Raw genomic sequence first — 24557 nt, 5'->3', positions numbered from 1 at the left:
CTGCTAGCTGCGTCTGCATCAATCCTAGTTCACTAGTAGGATTCTTGTGGCTGGCAAATCAATCTTTCCTGTATAAAAAACTTTCCTCTCTTCCAGTGCTACTGCAACAACGGGACTCTTCTGTATAGTGAACTTGCTCAACTTATGGATGCAAAAAGGCAGCAGTTCCAACCTGTGTTCATCACAATCAGCACCATTTCCATTCCACCTCAGTTTGGTTTCCACCAAATACAACATTATTTGCCTCGCTGTCTGCTGCTCAGCGTAAGTTATTTAACTATGTAACTTACATACATTTCAATGTAAAAGCAATAGTTTAAAAAGTCATTAATCATTTGTGAATATCTTTTGTATTCGTTTGATTCATCTACTTTCCTGCCCATAGACAGACACAAATTGCAGCAATTTCGGCTTCTTTCTTTCTTTTTCTTGGAATTCTCTGACAGTATCCCAACTAAAGAATACTGTCTGGCCTCCACAGGGATAGCAACTAAACAGCAGTTCAAAACAACATGAATCTCACCTTCCTAATACATTTTGCTGTGAATATTTCAGGATTTTGTTTGGGGGGGGGGGCATTGTGGACTCCAATACAAAGAATGGGATTGTGTCAACTCCTTCTTTGCAAAGACATTATTTAAGAACCAGTATATACAAAGTGAATTCTGAAAAGCTGGAAATTGCATCTTTTTAATATGTATTAAAAGCACAGTGCTTTGTGAGGATATACTGCTAAAAAGTGGGACATAAAATGAAATTATAAATATATTTCTTATCACTCAAGAGGACAGACGGTACACACTAATTTACTATTTATTAATCTGGATAGCCAGATTAGGCCTCTTTAAATGGTTTCCGGCATAATGTCTAACTTCCTTAATTCAGTCTTGCTGTGAACTTTACAAAGTCGGCCTTAAATCATAATGAAACCCCATATCTTAATGCAAGCCAGTGTTATAAACCCTGTGTCAATGCAGTATTTCACTAATTAAAAGGGTCACAAGTTCAAGTCCAGATGGAATTCTTGTACTTATATTCTCTCATTAGAGGAGAAATAAGAAGACAGAAGAGTGAAAAAAAGAGATTTTTTTTTTTAAAAAAAAAACAAACACCCGGTACTTTAATAATTATGCTTAGTTGGAATAAAAGAATTAGACCTCTTCGGACAGCAATAAAAGTTTTCATGAAATGTGGGTACTAGAGTTTGCAAGTTTTATCTGCTGTGAGACAACACCAATTAGGGACGGACGATCAGATCCTTAAAAGCTACTGGCAGACAATCTCTCTCTGCCACCAATTCAGTAAGCAGGATAACTCTTCCTACAGCAAAGAACTGTAGCAGCTTCCAATGACTGTGCAGCTCACTGCATCAGTCTGAGAGCCAGTGCTCCCTTTCTGATGCTGCTTTGCAGTGGACCCCAATGTCTGTCTTTGTGCAGGATTTCAGCACATGGGTAACTCCCTCTGTTGGCACCGTGGGTTAAACCACAGAGCCTAGGGCTTGCCGATCAGATGGTTGGTGGTTCGAAGCCCCGTGACGGGGTGAGTTCCCTTTGCTCGGTCCCTGCTCCTGCCAACATAGCAGTTTGGAAGCACATCAAAGTGCAAGTAGATAAATAGGTACTGCTCTGGCGGGAAGGTAAATGGCGTTTCCGTGCCCTGCTCTGGTTCGCCAGAAGCGGCTTAGTCATGCTGGCCACATGACCCAGAAGCTGTATGCCAGCTCCCTCGACCAATAAAGCGAGATGAGCGCTGCAACCCCAGAGTCGGTTACGACTGGACCTAATGGTCAGGGGTCCCTTTACCTTTACCTAACTCCCTCTGTATTCAGCAATGCTGAAAAGCTGAGTGGCATTCATGTCCCTTTGTCCCGCACGGAACACCAGCAAAACAAATGTTTTTGAATAGAGTTCTTTACAGTTCATTGTAAAGATTTCCATTGCTTTCCCAACCCTCCTCTGTTTGACAGTGGGAGGGACTCCCTCAGAAGGCAGCGGGCTCTCGTTCCTTGGACGTTTTTACGCAGAGGTTGGATGGTCGTTTGTTATGGATGCTTTTGTTGAGATTCCTGCATTGCAGGGAGTTGAATTAGATGATCCTCAGACAGTGGCAGAGGAAGTCGCTTGGGTGCCTGGGGTGCCATGTCCAGGGGCGGGGCAGGCCGCTCATAGGGTAGGCCTCTGGAGTCTGCCTACCTCCTCCCACTCAGCTACAGCTGGGGGGGAGGCAGTGGGTGGACTGTTTGGGCAGCACAGAGCCTGTGTGTGCCCAATTCACTGTTTCTCTCCCAGGAGAGAGGCATGGCTCATGGACGCTGCAGGTCCCGCAGTGAGTGCCGCCCAGTATTTTGTCCCCCACCTCAGTGGTGACACCCGGGGCAGCCCACAGCCGCTGCACCCCCTTCCTCCGCCCCTGCCCTCAGGGTCCCTTCCAAACCTACAATTCTATGATTCTGTTATCATATTGTACCCCACCTGTCTACAACTCTGCTGTTCCTAGGGATGTTGCATTCACCAAGTTTACCCCAGGCCATTCAGGAACGATGTAGCATAGTTCAGGAAACATTTAACTGCATTCTGGGAAAGGATTGTAACTTAGTGGAAGAACATATGCTTTGTGAAAGGTTACACATTGAATAACTAGAACATGGGTAGGCAAACTAAGGCCCAGGGGCTGTATCCGGCCTAATTGCCTTCTAAATCCAGCCCGCGGATGGTTAAAGAATCAGCATGTTTTTACATGAGTAGAATGTGTGCTTTTATTTAAAATGCATCTCTGGGTTATTTGTGGGGCCTGCCTGGTGTTTTTACATGAGTAGAATGTGTGCTTTTATTTAAAATGCATCTCTGGGTTATCTGTGGGGCATAGGAATTCGTTCATTTTTTTCCCTTCAAAATATAGTCTGGCCCCCCACAAGGTCTGAGGGACAGTGGACTGGCCCCCTGCTGAAAAAGTTTGCTGACCCCTGAACTAGAATCTACAGGTTTGATAGAGATTTACTTCTCTCAGAAATCCTGTTGCTAGTCCGTGTAGGTCAGGGGTTGCCAACAAGGTAACCCCTGTTGAACCCACTATTGGTCTTGTCCGCTCAATCTGCCAGAACTGGTCTTCGCATGCAGAAGAAGTCCCTAACTCAACAAGGGTTTGAGACCCAATATTCTGTATGTACAAGGCAATATTTGCTTAAAAACCTGTGAGAATTGAGCTTAAAGGGAACCAGGCAGAGGGCCTTCTCGGTGGCGGCGCCCGCCCTGTGGAATGCCCTCCCATCAGATGTCAAGGAAATAACCAACTATCTGACTTTTAGAAGACATCTGAAGGCAGTCCTGTTTAGGGAAGTTTTTAAAGTTTGATGTTTTATTTTTTTAATATTCTGTTGGGAGCCACCCAGAGTGGCTGGGGAAATATTATTATTATTATTATTATTATTATTATTATTATTAATTATTACTATTATTATTATTATTATTCATATCCGCACATTTTAAACTTGGCTTCTCTGATCAGTCACAGACTGCAGGATGCTTGCAGTTCTGTTATGATAGCATGGTTAAATGCTGATTCAATTAATACAGGCATGATGTGACTTAGTTCTTATGGAAATCAATGGGATATATGTTCGGCTAACTTTATCTAGATCTAGCCCCAAGAGAAGCAAGCAGGTTTCCCACTGTTAATTATGTATGGAGGTGAGTGCAGAGAACCACAAAATGTTTCCCCAGGTTCAATAACTCTGACGTGTTTCTGAAGACGGCAAATGTTCATGCTGTATGGTGAACCTCTTTTGAAACTCAAAAACCAGTTTGTGATATGCTAAGGAGATTGGCTCTTCTACAGGGTGGGTGGAAGGAGGGAATAGAATTACACCAACTGTGCCCGAATCCTTGATAATTCCTTAACTAGCTTTCTGAATCCTGTCTGTGATGTCTTAAATTAAGCAGGTTTTGAAAGAAATGAAGTTTCTAAAGAAACAATTGAGCCTTGCAAACATCATCATGTTTCCTAACGTCAAAAATCCCCCCTCATCATCTGAATGATTTCTCTCTCTTTCTGATTTTAGCTTTATTAATGAAACAAAAAGGCATCTATAACAGATAAATAATACATCATATGAGATTCAAGCACACTATTTATAATGCAGATCACTGACACCTATCAACTCTGATTAAATCAGATTCTGCATATTTTGCCACATCTGCAGTTTGTCAATCTTTGTGTTCTTGTTAATCACTGAAGCAGCTACGTTGAACACTTCGGCAGGAAGAACCAGCTGCACAGATATAAGATGGGGGACACCTGGCTTGCCAGTAGTACAAATGAAAAGGATCTAGTGGTCTTAGTAGACCACAAGCTTAACATGAATCAACAGTGTGAAGCAGCAGCAAAAGGCTGCATCAACAGAAGTATAGTGTCCCAATCAAAGGAAATAATAGTACCCCTCTTTTCTTCCTTCTTCCACATCTGGAATACTGTGTCCAGTTCTGGGTGCCACAATTTAAGAAGGATATTGACAAGCTGGAACGTGTGCAGAGGAGGGCAACCAAGATGATCAAAGGTCTGAAAGCCAACCCTGATGAGGGACAGCTGAAGGAGCTGGGTATATTTAGCCTGAAAAAGAGAAGATTGAGAGGAGATATGAAAGTCATCTTCAAATATCTAAAGGGCTGTCACATGGAAGATGGAGCAAGCTTTTTTTCTCCTGGTCTGGAGGGTTGGACTCAAACCAATGGATTGAAGTTACAAGAAAAGAGATCTTGACTAAAATATGAAGAAGAACTTTATGTTCCACTGTTCTAGACAGTGGAATAGAGTCCCATGAGGGGTGGTGGAATCTCCTTCTTTGAAGTTGGATGGCCGTCCATCATATACAAACTAATTGATATTCCTGCATTGCAACTCTACAATTCCATGATTCTATGAATGAATGGATGAGCACAGTTTGCTAGGATGCTGCACTAGAGATGCTGCGCCAATGTGGGGCTTGAACCCACAACATTGAGGTTAAGGGTCTCATGCTCTACTAACTGAGTTAAACCAGGTAGACACCCTTTCCTCAAACTCTTATTTCTTTTTAAAATGTCCATACAGCTTTTCGTTTGTGACAATAAAAAGGCGGCTCACATTATGAAAAACCTTTTAAAAAAGTCAATAGAGCCAAAAGCACCGGTAAAAAACACAATCCTGAGGTATCCACAACTGGTACTAGCAACCAGGGAAGACCATATAGAAGGGGGGAAAGCCAAGGGTGATATGGATCTGTTTTCGAGAGCAGGTCTACCAATGCCGCTGCAATTTGAAAGACTTTTTGAAGTCAACAGATCTGCTTATGGACTTACCATGTAACACGAGCTTGGTGTTCATTTTGCCTTGTACATTTGGGGTGTGTGTGTGTGTGTGTGTGTGTGTGTGTAGGATAAGGAACCACTCTGATCCAAAGCTCTTGGCACTCTCTGCCGCACCCAGGGAACTCCTTTCTGTCCCGTTCATTTTGACAGAGTGAGCTGTTCTGAGTGAGCAAAGCCCATGTCGATGGGGTCCCAATGTCCACAGCAAAATTTGCTGGGTTCAGGTGCATGAATTTCATAGCTGACCTTCCAGGCAGTGTTTGCATCATTATCCCTCATTCCATTTTTTTTAAAAAAATGTATTTCTCCTCTGTTGTCTCCTAATTTTTATTTGTATCTATATGCACACAAGCATGTACTGAGAGAAACAAAAGAACTTTCTGATGGTAAGAGCTGTTTGATGGTGGAATGAAATCCCTCCGTAGGTGGTGGACTCTCCTCCACTGGAGGTTTATAAACAGAGATTGGATTGCCATCTGCCAGGGATTCCTTACTTCTGATTCCTGCATTGCAGGGCGTCGGACTAGATGACCCTTGGCATCCCTTCCAACTCTACAGTTCAGAGATGGCTCCAGGTCCGAGTGGTCCAATAGCACAGCGCCCTCTAGTGGGCTTCCTCCTATGTAGCTGGTTCTACCTGATTCATACTTCTTGGGACAATATAGGAACCAAAACACAGGTATCCTGCAGAGCACCTGCACAAGATTTCTCCAGCCCAGTACTGTTCAGATAAGCTGCAGTAACAGTAACGGTTAGGGGGTGGGCAGTTCTGCAGCACTGCTCCCCGCACCAGCTGTATATGGCTCAGATCAAAGTGTGAGAACCTCTGTTTTCCATCCCTACAGACTTCCCCATTCACAAAACTTTAACCTTATTCTTATTCTTCTTATTTAAAAACCACGTTTCCAAATAAGCAAGCTGTGGGAAGAAGAATATTTGACTATGGATTTCTCGTTAGTAGTGCATACCGATCTCATAAGCGTTGCTGAAACATAGACTTTTAAGTGAAAGGTTTTGGAACTGGGGAGGAATGGGACAGGGGAAGGGGACAGCAGGGGGGAGAGGCTGGACCGCCGTGCAGCTTTTAGAAAATAATTAGTGCTCTAACATAAATATATGTCACTGACTGTAGTAATGTCTACAGGAAATAAATAACAGTGGAACACAATAAAACTCCCTGTAATGTACTCTGTTGTAATATTGATGGTAGCATATGGCAACCATCTGACAGCTGTTAAACAGATGTGGCAATTAGCAAACCTTATGGTCATGCTGTTAAGATTATTATGCAACACGTTCTTTAGCAAAATTAGATGACTTCCTACTTTCAGTAGCTTTACACATGTGGAGAGCTAGCCTAATGTCCCATTTAGGCAGTATTGTTAGCTAATGTCTCTTATATGTGTCTGGATATCTGTGTGTGTGTGTGTGGTTTGTTTTTTTTGCTTTTTTTGTGTGTGTAGAAAGAGAGAAAGAAAGGGGTGATGCCTCATGGAAGATTTAAAGAAATTCAGAATTTAAACAAGAACAATATCAATTCCGCTGTGCAGCAGATACTTCAATTATAATAGCTAATGGACAAATTGAGAGATAAAAAGACTTTTCTATCATGTTGAAATTCAATGAACAGTTTTCAATTAGGCACCAAGTATAAAAAGGGGGAAGAGGAAGATACTTTTCCTTGATGTTAACATTTCAGAGAAAGATGAGAGCAGCTCCACATTTTCATTATACAGAAGAGATGCATATAATGATGCATATTTAAATTATAAATCAGGTCAGTATCTGCCAAATGAAAGCAATATCAATTAGAGTGAAGGTGGATCAGGCTTTAAAATGCCTTATATTTAATGACAAAAGTATGATTGTTAATCTTGCCAGGCCAACAAAGAGATAATTTAAGGCAGTAACAAATCAAAGAGTAATGTCACAAAAATAAGCCCTCGCAGCTTTTTGGGGGCAGTATTATTATAATTAATAGACTTCGAATGACTTTTTTTTTTGGTGGGTTATAGGCTTTCACCAAAGCGTTTACGGCAGGCATAAAATATGAAACTCGAAATAGTGGGTTTGACTAAGGTTGACTTGAGGGTCCTTAAGCCTTTCCACTACAGTAATTCCTGTAAAATAATAGTTTCATTTATGGGCTTAATTTATAATGTTGAATTTATGCCAGTTCATCTAATATAAATCATGATTATGGCATGATCTATCGTATGTCACTTGAGCTAATGCAAATTAAATATCGGTACATTTTAAGTGAAGGAGGAAACCCCTCTGTGCTACAATAACACTAAGTGTCTGGTCCACAAAAGCTTACTTAGCTGTTCTTTTTAGTGCAGATATAGTATGAACTACTGAAATGGTGGGATGGCTGTAGCTTTGGGGCACAGCTATAGATCTCTTTATGGGCTAAATGATGTCCAGCATAGTGGAGAGCGGCTGGAATGTGCTTAGCGGATCTGCTGGCCTATCTGTCCTGACACTCCTATGGGGATTGCTGTTACAATTAAATGGCAACCCATCACTCCGACCGCCCCAAATTAAAACAGAGCTTAGTCTGATGACTAGTTACACCAAAGCAGATGTTTTCAGTATACGAGTATAGGAGCTTCTGCAGGGATGAAGGCAGACATCTCAAGAAGACGCTTTCAAAATGCTCTCATTGTGATCCAAATAAAAAAATTCCTTCCTGTAGCACCTTAAAGACCAACTAAGTTAGTTCTTGGTATAAGCTTTCGTGTGCATGCACACTTCTTCAGATACACTGAAACAGAAGTTACCAGATCCTTCTATATATTGAGAAGGTGGGGAGGGGTATTACTTAGAAGGGTGGTGGGAATCGGAGATTGGCAGATAGCTGAGATGAGCCTGTTGACGACTCTTAACGACTGTAATAGGTCTTACAGGAAAAGGCAAGGGGTGAGAAGGTGAGAAATGGCTTAGTCATGTATAATGAGATATATAGACTCTTTCCAGTCTATTTCTGAAATTCCTTTGTAGTAAAACAGCTACTTTGAGATCTTGTATAGAATGTCCATGTATGCCATCAAATGCCAACAGTGTCCTTCAGCTCTCTATATTGGACAAACAGGCCAAACCTTACGCCAAAGAATAAACGGACATAAATCTGACATCAAGAATCACAAAACAGAGAAACCAGTAGGAGAACACTTCAATCTCCCAGGACATTCTATACAAGATCTCAAAGTAGCTGTTTTACTACAAAGGAATTTCAGAAATAGACTGGAAAGAGAAGCTGCTGAATTACAACTCATTACCAAACTTAAAACAATGGAGAAACCTGGTCTGAACAGAGACATCGGATTCTTATCTCATTATACATGACTAAGCCATTTCTCACCTTCTCACCCCTTGCCTTTTCCTGTAAGACCTATTACAGTCGTTAAGAGTCGTCAACAGGCTCATCTCAGCTATCTGCCAATCTCCGATTCCCACCACCCTTCTAAGTAATACCCCTCCCCACCTTCTCAATATATAGAAGGATCTGGTAACTTCTGTTTCAGTGTATCTGAAGAAGTGTGCATGCACACGAAAGCTTATACCAAGAACTAACTTAGTTGGTCTTTAAGGTGCTACAGGAAGGAATTTTTTTATTTCGACTATGGCAGACCAACACGGCTACCCATCTGTAACTGTGATCCAAAGAAGAGGGAAAGGTAAAGAACCCCTGGACAGTTAAGTCCAGTCAAAGGTGACTATGGGGTTGCGATGCTCATCTCACTTTCAGGCCGGCATTTGTCCACAGACAGCTTTCTGGGTCATGTGGTCAGCAGGACTAAACCACTACTGGCAGGGCCAGATTTAGGTTTGATGAGGCCCTAAGCTATTGAAGGTAATGGGGCTCTTTATATGTCCAGCTGTCCTTTGTCAACAACAAACCATTGATATTTTGGGGAGCAGACCAGCAGGCGGGGCCCATTACTTACATCATAGGAGTCTACACACCACAAAAAACTGTTGCTGTATGTAGGTTTTATTTTATTTGTTTTTTATCATATATTTTGGAATTGTACATCCAGTTTTTTTTCCTTTAATTTTTTTTTGGGGGGGGCCTCCAAGAGAGTGGGGCCCTAAGCTATAGCTTGTTTAGCTTACACATAAATCCAGCACTGGCTACTGGTGCACGGAAGACCGTGATAGAGCACACGGAAATGCCGTTTACCTTCCCACCACAGCAGTACCTATTTATCTACTCTCACTGGTACGCTTTTGAACTGCTAGGTTGACTGTGCAGCTTCACACAGAGTCAATTAAGCGTTGGCCAAAAGCCAAGGATGACTGAGCAGAGAGGAGTTATTCTGCCTGGAGATATGGGACCTTGGAGACAGCTCTACCATTGGTTAAGGTCTCACACAAGCAAGATGACTTATGACCTTACTGACCGGATAGGTTGTTGGTCAGTGTGGTGTTCTGAGTTCTGAAAGTCGTTTGGAGTTTGTTAAGAGAGAGCTAGTAAAGATCCATATCTGTTCTTGTATATAGTAACTTATAGTTGTTGTTGTTTTGTTTAGTCGTTTAGTCGTGTCTGACTCTTCGTGACCCCATGGACCAGAGCACACCAGGCACTCCTGTCTTCCACTGCCTCCCACAGTTTGGTCAAACTCATGCTGGTAGCTTCGAGAACACTGTCCAACCATCTCGTCCTCTGTCATCCCCTTCTCCTTGTGCCCTCCATCTTTCCCAACATCAGGGTCTTTTCCAGGGAGTCTTCTCTTCTCATGAGGTGGCCAAAGTATTGGAGCCTCAGCTTCAGGATCTGTCCTTCCAGTGAACACTCAGGGCTGATTTCCTGAAGAATGGATAGGTTTGATCTTCTTGCAGTCCATGGGACTCTCAAGAGTCTCCTCCAGCACCAAATTCAAAAGCATCAATTCTTTGGCGATCAGCCTTCTTTATGGTCCAACTCTCACGTCCATACATCACTACTGGGAAAACCATAGCTGAGGAGTGGTGAGAGGCACCAGCTGGGGAAGCCCCAAGGGAACCCCCAGGGGAAGAAGGCTCAGAGCCAGTGGATTGGTAGTGCCCATCAGTCTACACTGTTCTCCTTTTGTTACCGCCACTCTCCTGCTGCTAGGACTACCAGCACAGTAGTGGACCCACTTGGGGGCGCTCTTACGAGGGCCTCCTGAAACAAGGAGCCGGACTGAGATTCTGTTAACAAGAATGCTTGGAGATTGCACCTGCATGCTTGAAGATGGAGGCAAGTACTCTACTGCCAAGCCATTGCCTTTACCCCGAAATTTGGGAGCATGCGTGAAGGGTGAATTTTCAACAATTGTTTCACCTTGTATAGAAGAAACACTGTTCAGTTAAACATACATTTCAAAAAATACTCCACAAGACATGTTGCCTTCTGTAGCACTTTGCCAAAATGATCACTTTTAATAAACCTCCCAAAAGCCGGCTAAACTGGACGACGGCAACACAGTCCTGTTAATCGTAAAACAAACAAACAAACTTAAATTCGAGTTTAAACAAATGTTGAGCTAGATTTTCAGATGCCATATTTGCCTGGTAGCACAGTATCCGCAAAGCACATGTCCATTTTCCAGAGGCATCATCCATTACAGGGTAACTGTTGAGAAGCTCTAGTAATTTATGGTGGTGTGACATGAATTCCTGGATGAGATCCGAGACATCCCCTGGCATCAAAGTGATGGTGGTGGTGTGGAAGGATATGATATTTTGGGTGCAGATATATCCATCTTTGTATGACATGATCAAATGGATTAGGAATTAAAAATTAGATTCGAACAAGAATCTGCTCATGCAGTTCACTGGGAGTGATAAATTATTATTATTATTATTATTATTATTATTAATTGGATTTCTTACCTGCTTTTCGCAATAAGTTCCCAGGATGGGTTACTTACAGCAGTATAAAAATAAAATATAAAAATCGGTTAAAACAAGTTACAATCAGGAAAAGAGCGTGGGTTCTAAAAAAATATGGACCTCCGGTATCCAAGGGGAAAACGTAATCAAGGCTACAGCCGTAAGCCTCCTTACTTGGAAGTAGGTCACATTCAACTCAGTGTGGCTTATTTTTCAATAAATGAGTTTAGAGTGATGCTCTTTGTTTTGTTTTTTTTGTATTCTGTCTGTGTAATCCACCCTGGGAATTCTTTGAAAGGTGGGTTAGAAATAACTAGAAGAAATAGATAATTGTTAGACTGTGGTATACATTTCTGGTTAGCATTTAATTTATTGATTATACATTTCTATCCCATCTTTCCTCCCAAAGGAGCCCAGGGTGGCATTTAAGGATGTCCCCTAACTGCACAGTTTAGTAATTTTGACATTGCCTCCTGGAGGGTGGGCAGTGGGTAGCAGCTACATTCGTTTAGCTTCACTTTCCTTTTTTTTGTTGTCATTGCTAGCTTCAGGTAGACACAGGAAGAAGACTAGCCTTAGCTCTAATAAAGTTCTGAGCCCTGTTTGAATGGTTGTGGGATTATTGTACAAATAGTTTGCAATTATGTGTGATGCAGTGATCAGACTAAGACTGTGAACATCCAGATTAACATAAGAAGAACCCTGCTGATTCTTCAAAGCCAAAGGCCTATCTGTTATGTACTGAAGTTCTCACCCTGGGCCAGCAGGGGGATACTGTAGATAGTTGTGCAAATGAAGGATCGAAAAGTGATGTTCAGTGATTGGATAGTTTTGTATGCAAATGAAGGATCGAAAAGTGATGTTCAGTGATTGGATAGTTTTAGAAAATGGCAAGAGTTGCATTGTTCTGGAGCTCTATATAAGCAGGCTGACTGAGCTCCTCAGCCCAGTTCTGTTCTGGCATCTGAATAAAGAAGAGCTGTTTAAAGAATTGCTCTGTCGTCTGACATGTTCGCCCACAACTTAACACTATCTATACAGGATCCCGTTTCCTACAGTGGCTGGGCAGATGCCTCTGGGAAGCCCAAGAAGGACATAAAGTCAATAGGCTTTTCCTGCTTATGCTTTTCCCACATTCAGTATTTATAGACTTGCTACTTCTAGTCCTGACCAGAATGACTACTAGCCAGTGGAGTAGTGGTCTGGAGTCATGGAGGTCAATGACAGAGCTGCCCAACCTGTATGGAAGGGGAACTTTTTGGCCAACCCAAAGCTAAGCATTTAAGATGACTGAAAAAGCAAGGTGCTTCTGTTGCGAGAGAACGGTTTGCCAGTTCTCTTACATGCAATGGAACGTCATGGAAAAGGTAACTTCTTTGAAAAATCATTTTTATTTGATTTTACAATACAAAATTATAAGAATTCAAATACATACCCTAGAGTGGCTGCATCTTTAAAACTGCATCTTCTTCGAAACTCTAACTATTATATTGATCCATATTTTCCATGGTAATTGTCACACGACTAGTGAAATCAAAATCCTGCCAATGTTTCCAGCTGCTTACAGTGGTCTATAACATAAATTTTTCCCATTCTTTTGTAAAGTTTTTGTCCTCTTGATTCCTGAGTCTTCCAGTCAGCTTTGCCATTTTGACATAGTCCATCAGCTTGCTTTGCCATTCTTCTCTGGTAGGGACCTTGTCTTCTTTCCATCTCTGGGCTAATAACATCCTGGCTGCTGTAGTTCCATACATAAAAATTCTTTTCTGATCCTTTGGAAAAGTTACTTCAGTCACTCTAAATGAAGATATTGCAGCACTCCAAATCATATGCCCATGTATGTGTGCAGAAGATCTAGCTTAAAAGCGGCATATGGAGATCTGCATTGATGGTTGCAATCCATCCTGAATTATTACTGTTGTATAATTGTAAGATTATTGTACAATTTTAGAAGGCTGTATAACCTTAGAAGGGGCGTGGCTGTGATGGGGCACGGCTGTGAAAGTCTGAATTTGCTGCTACCCTACTTCCAGTCTAAGCCTCCAAGAATTTTGTCTAATTGCCCTTTAAAGACTAAATTGGTGACCATCACCACAACTTGCGATAGAAAATTCCATAGTTCAAGTACATAAACCATGATAGATATGAACAGGGTTCTACAGTTTATATATCATAAAGTTCAGGCAGGTCCATGTGGATATAGACCAGGGGTCTGCAACCCGCGGCTCTGGAGCCGCATATGGATCTTCTACACCTTTGCTGCGGCTCCAGGGCGGATACTAGCGAGGGGAGGAGGCGCATTGTGCGCCCCGACACTCCCCACTGTGGCGGGCGCTGTACTGGCTGTGACGTCGCATGGGGGCGGTGCGTGCGTTAGTCACGCACCGTCCCGACGTCACCTTCCTGCCCGCCCGCTACATTGTAAGGGGCATGTACGCTGGTCACTGCATTGAAAGGGGGCATGTACGCTGGTCACTGTTTTGAAGGAGAGTGAAGAACACACACACACAAAAAGGTAACTTGTTAATTTAACGTATATTTCTATGAGGAGGAGTAATTCTGAGGGGTCAAACAAAGAAATAATAAAAAAGTGACAAAAAAGTTATTTTTATAATGACGAGTTTTGCGGCTCCCAGTTTTTTTCCTTCGGAAACGGGTCCAAGTGGCTCTTTTTGTCTTAAAGGTTGCAGACCCCTGATATAGACAATTCTTTAAGTAACCTGGACCCAAACTATTTAGGGCTTTAGGTGCTGACAGTGACACCTTGAATTGGGATCTACAGGCTTCCTGTGAAAAAGCTGTAGGATGTCACCAAGATATCTCTTCCTCCCAGTTAGTCTACAGAGCAACATTGCAACTGTTTCAAAGGTTCCTCTGCCTGATAATGTGAAAGATGGATTCAAATACATTTAAACACATACAGTGGTAAGTCGGGTTAAGTACTTAATTCGTTCCGGAGGTCCATACTTAACCTGAAACTGTTCTTAACCTGAAGCACCACTTTAGCTAATGGGGCCTCCTGCTGCCACCGCGCCGCCAGAGCACGATTTCTGTTCTCATCCTGAAGCAAAGTTCTTAACCTGAAGCACTATTTCTGGGTTAGCGGAGTCTGTAACCTTAAGCGTATGTAACCTGAAGTGTATGTAACCTGAGGTACCACTGTATATGCAGTTCTTTTCTTCCAGAAAGAAAGGTGCCAGTACTGTGTACCCTTAAGTACCCCCAGAAGAAAAGCGCTGTATATATACCACTAATAATAATAATAATAATAATAATAATAATAATAATAAAGTGGACAGCCTGTCTGGGCCACTGGAGATGGGACAAGACTGGGGGTTGATCGAGCATTCAACTTGCAAAACATGAACGTGTGCAAGACAAGTTGCAAAGTCACATTCATTCACACTGAGCACTCAGACCCAACTATGATTGCTGATAGGAATGCTGAATATTTCTTCACAGCCAACATGATGCACCAGCAGACAATTTTGTATGTGCTTTAATTGGAACTTTTTCTGAAACTTAGCAAAAGCAACTCCATAACTGACCAAAAGACAGATTTCCTTATAGTTATAGATCTCTCTCTCTCTCTCTCTCTCTCTCTCTCTCTCTCTCTCTCTTTCTCTTTCTCTCTGAGAGAACCACCCCACTTACATGCTAGACGTAGCTGATGCCACGTGGTGGATCATTTACAATCCAATCCATTTATCGCAAAAGAGCAGAAGAAAAATGGAAGGGAGGCAGGGAAAATAGCATCAAAAGTGCCAGCACAAAGAAAAGATGAAACCAAATCAGCATTCAAATTACATGCATGTCTCAATTTTGCTTTGTTATTGTGTCACTATTTTGAAAAGCCCAAATTATGCTCATAAAAACTTAAGCTATGCATACATATGTATGAAAATCTTCGGCTTTAGCATGACTGAGACAGACAAGCCCGGTAGTTGGTTTTCTGCTCAGAACATGGAAGCAAATAATAATCAAAGATAGCTGAGTTGCACAAGATACTGGGATTCTGGGATCCACCTCCATTGTTTCTTTCAAAAGGCAGGAAACCGTCAAGGAAATAAGTAGGTACTCTTGTCTTGTCATCTTTCTGGATTCAGCCCTCCTCCATCTGAAACCAATACTAAATCTTAAGTTGGCTTCATTTGGCTGCAACACGAACCCATCAGAGATGTACAGTGGTACCTCAGGTTAAGAACTTAATTCGTTCCGGAGGTCCGTTCTTAACCTGAAACTGTTCTTAACCTGAAGCACCACTTTAGCTAATGGGGCCTCCCGCTGCTGCTGTATCGCCGGAACACAATTTCTGTTCTCATCCTGAAGCAAAGTTCTTAACCCGAGGTAATATTTCTGGGTTAGCGGAGTCTGTAACCTGAAGCGTCTGTAACCCGAAGCATATGTAACCCGAGGTACCACTGTATTAATTTTATTGCACTAGTGAAATCTTAACAGCTTTGTGATCTACAGTTACACACAGACACACACACACACACACACACAAAATTAGAATATGCAAGGTAGTTCACACTCTTTGTCTCAGCAATCCTTACAACAGCCTTGCATGGTAGGCCAAGATTATTGTCACCATACATGTGGAAGGATGAGGCTCAGAGATAGTAGCTCACCTAAAACCAGCCCCATGAGTTAATGGCAGAGGCAGGATGTAAATCTAGTTAAGTCTCTTAGCCAGGACAACACATTAGCTCTTAATACATATATTAATACCGTATTGGCCTGAATATAAGCCTCGCTTTTTCCCCAAATTCCAGCCGTGAAAAGTTAAAGTGCGGCTTAAAATGGGCTTTTACAATATTGCTGCTGAAACAGACATATGGTAAAACGGAGCGGGCGTGAGTGCCTGTGGAATTTTAGGGGAGCGGCTTATATTCAGGTATTGTCTTTTTTCCTCTCCCCCCACCTTGAATTTTAAACCTGCGGCTTATATTCGGGCCAATATGGTATGTAATTATTTAATAAGTAATTAATACGAGAGTGTTTTTTAAAAATGAATATGCTATGGCAACATACAGTGGTTTTAGTGTGGTTAGAATATTAGACATGGCCCAAGGAGGCCTGGGTTCAAATTCCCACTTGCCATGAAGTTCATTGCATAAATTTAGGCCAGTCAAACTCTTAGCTTAACCTACCCCATGAGGTTGTTGTAAAGGGGAAAAAGGGATATTGGGTTAGTACCTTTTTTTTTTTTTTTTGGCAACGAAGCAACATGGCTTTGCATTCAGTAGTACTCTTCCTGCTATTCTGGATTTTCCTTCGTTATTACTCACATTCACAATTTTGCAACCCTGAGATAAATGGCTTATAAACATGGCTAGACAGGTTATGCTGGGATTGGAGATACACAGCTTCTATGCTCGTGGAACGGCTGTTGTATCCTATTTCTGCTCCAGTGGTGACAGGCACCTGTTGGAACTGGTAGGGCAGAAGGCAAGGAGTTCAACAGTAGGTGGCGCCAGAGCCAATGACATGCAGAGACAACTGGTTCTGGTTCTTACTCCATCCTCCTCTCTGCTGAGTTATGCACTGAAAGCGAGGAGGGGAAAACTTTCTTTCTTTTCCACTATATGTATATATATATATATATATATATATATATATATATATACGCACACACACACACACACACACACACACGTACAATTGTCACCTCATACAAAATGTCAATAAAGTATGTGTGGAAGAATAAAAACACAACTTTGAAAAGAAGAAGACAGTTAAAAACAGAAGAACACTAAATCACCGAGCCAAACAACAGTTTAAAGGAGCAATTTTAAACAGCAGTAGATACAACTGTGATTCTAAAAAGACTCACTTAAGTAAAATTGTATCCGCCGCCCACCTGAATGGAGGAAGTGAGGGGCCAACCAGTTGCAGCGTTCTCTTGAGAAGTCTTTCCAATCCCTGGGCACTGCAGCGGAAACGGCTCTTTACTGAATACCCACCTGCCTTCCTTCGTTAAGAGCAGGATCTGAATGAGCTTCTGGGGTGAAACAAAAATTATGGAAGGCTTGTCTGGGTGGAGTGGCAGGGTGAGGAATGCAGCTCTCGAGATATTCTGGTTGTCCTTGTTTGAGGCAGAGCTGGGGAACTGTGCAGATGTTGCATTATGTTTCCCATGAGCCCTGCTCAGCTAGGCCAAAAGTCATGGACCATAGGAGTAGCTGAACAACATGGCCCTGGAGTATGATCTGAAGGTATATGAGGCCACCACCTGGCTGAAGCTAAGCAGTCCTGTGTCTGGTCAGTCCTGGATGGTGGTTGCTTGAGAACCTTGAGTTCCATAATGAAGAAAGGTGGGATAGAAATGAATGAATGAATGAAACAAACATCTGGAGGGCCATAAGTTCCTCATTGTTAGTTAAGAGCTGTGAAGACAGTTGGCCTCAACTGTTATTTAGTATAATATTTATTTAATACATTTGTATACCACCCTTCACCTGAAGATCACAGGGTGGTTAAAAATTCCCAGTTAAAAATTCTCATGGCATGGGTGCAATATAAAGTTAAACCATGGTTAAAATCAACAAGGGAAAGTATGAGGAGCACTCAGAGCAGAGGAGGAATAAGATGGAAAGGGGACTGTATAAGCCCATAGCCCATTCTCAATCTCTGTGTCGAGACAGCAGCCACATTACATCTGCGCTGAGACATTGAGTTATGATGGGGCAAAGACAGAAGCCAAGATCTCCCTGATCCATTTCCAAGTTACGCTGAGCTTGCTAGTGGTTGGTTTTTATGCCCAAAGCAAAATGCTAATTTTCAGGGTCAAATGCTGATTTGCGTAGAAAGGGTCAACGGACACCAAAGTGGACATTAAATGCTAAATTTTGTTGTCAGCCCTTGGTCATCATTACGAGAAGTCGGGTTGTAAAAGGAGACATTGCCACACTCTCTTCAAAACGCTGCCGTCTTGCAAGGTGAGTGCGATGGATGTCATAAAATAATAATAATACCTAGCACTTTATAGTTTCAAAGGGCTGTAAAACATTAAACCAATTAAACCTCACGGCCCAGCCCTGCTGGGAGGCAAAAAAGTTTCCTGTTCAGTTTTCATGTTCATCCTCCTGACATATCCAGATTTCCCCCTGTAGTATATTACTAAGTACTTTATCCAAAGTCAATTAGATCTTACCTTGAGCCATTTATATATTTTCCTCTCCCTTTTCCCTCACCCCTCGCGTTTTTCGTTTTGCAAAGGCGCAGAGGCATTCTTAAATAGCAACATTCCAGCCTGTCAGTCCCAAACCCAGCTTACCTAATGTATGTAATTACAAAGGCATCTGTGCAGCCCTCCCTACTCCCGCCAAATGTGGTTTTATAATGCAGAAATGTGACAATAAGCTACCCATGTCAGCTCTACTCATGTCAGGCTCCCCAAATTGAAGGTGACTGATCCTTCTGACAGAAAGGAAACCAAAGGGTTTGTTAACAGCAGCAAAGGGCTGTCAGCCACAGAGATATCATTACATGGGGCCTTTCGGTGAGATTTCTCATCGCTGACTAAGGGATTTGGCCACACGAAATTAATGAGGCTAAAGCCGCCGCCTACTTTTGTGTCCTAAAACTATTAAGCCCAGGGAATGCTACAGGGGAGCTATTCGCCATGGATTACAGGAGGTGATTCATACACGCAATGGAGTTTTTTAAAGGGGCAGTTTCAACCTGCCTCATCTCTCCCCCCCCCCCCCACAGTTAACCCAGGCTCAAGTGTTGCAGTAAATGCCTCTTTGCAGCAGTCGTGTTCCTGGTTCCATCTCTTTTCCTTGTAATTCCCAGTTTGAGAAATGTGTGACTCCCAACAGCATGGAACCAAGGGAACGAAAGGATTGCTGTCTTCCACATGAGCCCGTTTGAACTTCATGGTAGTCTTCTGAGGCCCTCTTCCACAGTTATCCAAAGTGCAGTATTGGAAAAGTACTTCATCTAATCTGGACTGAATCTTCTGGTATTCAGCTTCATTGGATAACTCTGGGTTCTAATATCATGGGGGCGGGGGATTCTCACTTGTAACTTTCTCTACACCAAAGGTGGCAAACCTATGACCCTCAGTATGTTACTGCAATACAACTCCCATCATCCCTGATCATTGGTCGTATTGGCCAAGGCTGGTGGGAGTTGGAGTTCCATAATATCTGGACAATCACCATTTAGACACTCCTGCCTTATGCCATGCATGAAGCTCGTTGGATGACCTTGGGCCAGTCATGCTCTCTGCTTCAGCCTATCAACCTCAAGCGTTGTTGTGAGGGCAAAATGGAAGGAGGAAGAGTTCTATGTGCTACCTCGGGCCCCTCGGAGGGATCTACGTATAAGTTATGAGAACATCCACCCTCCCACAATTGATCTCAAGGGTGCTCAGAGCACCAGGGGTTCTCTTGTCTCCATAGAACGTCTGAAGAAAGATCTCTGCCCTCAGATGATTTTGGAGCGCTTTGCACCCTCAGAGTCCTTCTGCATTCTGCTTATGCAAGCCAGCAGTGGGGAACCTTTGGCTCTCCTGAAGTCACCGAACTGCAGATCTAAAGTGGTGCCCCTAAGAAAGTTGGATGGTGCCTTGTACGCCTCCTTCTGGCAACTCTTGCAGCCAAACTGGTGCCAAACAGATTGCTCTGCTTTCCTTTGGCAAGTCCAAGAGTGGGGTCTTGTCTACTGGACGGCCCAGGACCTCCAAAAACACTGCCCAGACTTGTGCCCCAGAGAGGTCACTTATTTCATCCCTGGAGATGCATTCCATTCTCTCTCTTGACAGCTTCCTTCAGCTAGTCCTTCCCCTCTGCATGCATCATTGGGTTGGTAGACCCTAGAACTTCTGCCCTTTCCTTTCTCCCTTGCTGTGTCCTAAGACACTGTGACAGGGATTCCTGTAGCCTCGCACTTCACTCTTTCGCTTCATTTTGGCTCAGGACCCCATGAAGTGTCCTGTCCCGTGCCAATATTATAGCCCATTTCGATGCTAGGCAAATATCTTTTTGTTTGCCTTGGAATTTTATCATGTAATTATAGTTTGCTTGATTATAATTTTATTCACCCTGCCCGAGTTTTATCTTAATTGCTGCTTCTGCTGTTTTAGGCTTGTTTTCCATGTAATGTTTTTATTATTCTATTGCACACTTCCCTGGGATGTTTTTACTGAATGTTGGCATGGAAATCTTCAATTTATCCATCAATCAACAAGATATTTCCAGAGTATTACTTTCATATCCCACCTTTCTTCCCAAGGTGACACACATGGTTCTCACAATCTCTGTTTTGTCCTCACAACAACTCTGAGAGGTAGGTTAGGCTGAAAGACTATGAATAGCCCAAGGTTACCCAGTAAGTTTCAGGTCTGAGTGCAGATTTAAACCCTGCTTGAACCAGGCCAAAGTCCAGCACACTACCCCTAGATATCACTATGTTGAATATTGTCTCTTTGCTTCAAATCACTGCAGCAGCCTGCTCTGAGCATGTGCCCAAAGTGAGGAGAGGCAGTAACATCCTCTTCCTCTGGGTAGTTGTACAGATTAGACCCACAGGGTCAGTGTAAGCAAATAGCTGGGAAGAACCAGGGTCCGCCCAAGGAATTTCACCACCTGAGGCAAAGGACAGCTTTGTAACCTCCTCCCGAAGATGATTAGCCAGGTAGTTGACTATTACTTCAATACTAGCAATGTGATAACCATCGAATCATCAAATTGTATACTTGAAAGGGACCTCAAAGTTAATCTGGTCCAAACCCCTGCAATGCAGGAATCTCAACAAATGTATTCCACCTCATCTGGGTGAAGCCCAGGGGTCCCACCAGCTTAGGAGTGTGGGATGTAATCCATTGGTGCAGTCAAATGCAACATTCCTTATTTCCCTAGAGTGGGCACAGGCAGGGGACATCCAGTCGGTGTAACTTCCTGTTCCACTGGTCTGGAGCTTCCTTCCCCTGCATGTGATCTGGGGGATGGGCGTGACCCTGGCTGATTCCATAAAAGAGCTGAGTCACGCAACCATCTTTCTCAGTCTTGAAGTTGTCTTGTTCCACTGCTGTCTTATTCTACCTTTTGCTGCCATGCTGCTCTCCTGCAGCCATTTTGTACTCTAAATGTGATTTTGCTGTCTGCTGGCTCTCAGCCAGCAGCACATGAGTTCCGTCTCCCTATGAGACGAACTCAGTTTGTTGTGTAACCACTAAGCGAAGCCTGCCATTCAGGGATCTAACTGTGAGCTGAAATGTGAGCAAACTTTTTGTTACTTTACTCAGAAAGACTCTTGTGTCTTTATTCTTTTAAGAGGGATCAGAAGGGGACACCAGGAATAAACTTAACTAAGATATTCAAATGAATCTGTGAACTAGCTTCCAGCTACATTGAGGGGAATTTGCTCTGCTACATCACTCACTAGTGTGTGTGAAGGAAGGATAATACTTATTTAGTACAGTGGTACCTTGGGTTACATACGCTTCAGGTTACAGACTCCGCTAATCCAGAAATAGTACCTCAGGTTAAGAACTTTGCTTCAAGATGAGAACAGAAATCGTGATCCGGTGGCATGGCAACAGCAGGAGGCCCCATTAGCTAAAGTGGTGCTTCAGGTTAAGAACAGTTTCAGGTTAAGAACGGACCTCCAGAACGAATTTAGTACTTAACCCGAGGTAACACTGTATATCCTTTCCTACTAAGCTTAACATTCCCACAAGGAGGTGATAATTGGTTTTGTGTAGCACACAGATCTGATTTCCAGAAGGGGTGAATGGCCAAGTGGCTTGGAATGTCTGAGAAGGGAGCTGCTGCTTCCCCCAGATCTCCATTCACACTGCCCAAGCTTGCGCCCCATAGGAGCAGGGGGCATCAGTTATGAGTTACCCGTCTCTCCAGCCACAGCAGGTGCTGTGATTCCCCAGCAGTTTGACTTCATTCCCAGAGGTGCACTCCATTGTCTCTTAAGACTGACGGATGCCATATGCAGAATCAAAAATAAGTAGAAGTGCATTATATCACCATAGTGGTGAAGACTGTGACCTGTGGGCCTGCTTAGTTCTAACTGTGGATTGGCAACTTCAAGACCCTTCCCTCTCACCCTTCTGGTAGTTCTTTTTACTGGTCTTGGACCAAACAGAGGACTCCTTTAACTAAGCTCCTGATAGACTTTGAGATAGAGGACTTCCCCCTTCTGCACACATGGCTACCCTACAAGTTATGGGGAGTAGGTGGGGGGCACCCATTTGTATGGCACAGCCAAAGAGTGAGGCTGCCTGACAGTACAACTAAAACCAAATTTAATTATTTTCCCCAACTGGCTAAACTTCACTTTACTCAGATGCAAATAAAACTTCAGTACATCTCAAGTCATTTGACAGTTCTGATGTATTTTAAAATAAAGCTGGAGAGATTTAATGATGTGAAAGTTCATGACTCAGTAAAGATTACTGTCAAAGCAGGGTCTTAGGATAGACACCAATACAATCAAATTATTATAATCGCATGAGCCTAGAGAAAAAGGTAGGCTGCAATGAACTCGGTGCGCACGAAGCATTTGCGGTTGTTATACACCCACCTAGTTGTGAAACAAAGGAATGTGTTAGGCTTGAATTTCCAAATACTTCCTGCCCCAGAGGAATGTTTAGCATTTCCACAGGGAATTGGGAGAAAACAGGTTTGTGCGTTGCGAGGAACAGAGAGTTGTTTAGAGCAGTTAGGAAAGGAATATCTTGTCTTTTTGGGTACCTGATCAAAAACACTGAATGGGAACAAGATACCTACCTCACAGGGTTGTTTTGAGGGTGAAATGGGGAGGGCGAGAACCATGTGACCACCCCATCGTTCTGCCCGGACACTGAGGTCCAGCGCCGAGGGCCTTCTGGCGGTTCCCTCATTGCGAGAAGCAAAGCTACAGGGAACCAGGCAGAGGGCCTTCTTGGTAGTGGCGCCCACCCTGTGGAACGCCCTTCCAGCAGTTGTCAAAGCGATAAGCAACTACCTGACATTCAGAAGACATCTTAAGGCAGCCCTGTTCAGGGAAGTTTTTAACATGTGATATTTTACTGTATTTTTGGTTTCTATGGAAGCCGCCCAGAGTGGCTGGGGAGGCCCAGCCAGATGGGCGGGGTATAAATAATAAATTATTATTATTATTATTATTATTATTATTATTATTATTTGAGCTCCTTGGAGGAAAGACGGGATATAAACATAATTAATTAATTAATTTAATTATCAGGCCAGAAAAGGTGCAGTGTGTTGGGGGGGGGGGAATTTGAGGGGATTGTCTCAGGGAACAGCATAAATTCTATAAAAAAAATATCAAAGGGAGGAAGGGCCTTACTAGGAAAGCACTACAGTGGTACCTTGGGTTACATACGCTTCAGGTTACATACGCTTCAGGTTACAGACTCCGCTAACCCAGAAATAGTACCTCAGGTTAAGAACTTTGCTTCAGGATAAGAACAGAAATTGTGCTCCGGCGGTGCAGCAGCAGCAGGAGGCCCCATTAGCTAAAGTGGTGCTTCAGGTTAAGAATAGTTTCAGGTTAAGAACGGACCTCCGGTACCTCAGGTTAAGAACTTAATTCTTTCTGGAGGTCTGTTTAACCTTATCTTACCCCTAAGTGCCTTAAAACTTAAATCTTAAATTTCAAATATACATAACTCCTAATATCATTTCTGCTAGAGTCGTATAGTTTCATTCCCACATTTTCCCTAATATTCATTAACTGATTCTAAAATAAAAAAGTTTCCATTATAAATTCTCTTCCAATCATCATCCAGCGTCTCTTCTTCCTGGTCTCGGGTCATGTCAGTCCTTGTTGTCCTGGTCTCGGGTCATGTCAGTCCTTGTTGTTTCAATAATAATAAGGTGTGTTATATATTTGGCAGCAATATTTACATATTTTGGGAGTTAATGGGAGGAAAGAGAGCTGGGCAAATAGTGAAGAAGTACCGGCAGATTTTCTGTTTGAAATGAAGAGCATAGGAAAGCTTTACTAAATCTGTTTATAGATGACCATAAGAATTTCTTGGTTAAGGACCTACAGTGGTACCTTGGTAGTCCACCAGCTTAGTTGTCGAACAAATCGGCTCCCGAATGTGGGTGTTCCAGTTTGTGAATGTTTTTCAGAAGCTGAACATCCGGCGTGGCTTCTGATTGGCTGCAGGAAGCTTGAACCGTTCCGGGAGTCGAACAGAGTCCTGGAACAAATTAAATTTGAGAACCAAGATTCCACTGTACTAATCTTTTCATGTCTGCAACTAGAAATATATCAACACAATAATGGAAAACAGCAACTAACTTAATTCTGGAAGCATGGTGGGGTGGAATGTGGAACGCAGCCCTTACGGAGAAACTAACAAAACATCTTGGA

This window comes from Podarcis pityusensis (genome assembly GCF_964106645.2).
Source record: "Podarcis pityusensis genome assembly, chromosome: 6".
NCBI classification, from domain to species: domain Eukaryota; kingdom Metazoa; phylum Chordata; class Lepidosauria; order Squamata; family Lacertidae; genus Podarcis; species Podarcis pityusensis.
The sequence above is the reverse complement of the archived record's forward strand: the minus strand, read 5'-3'. Positions refer to the sequence as shown.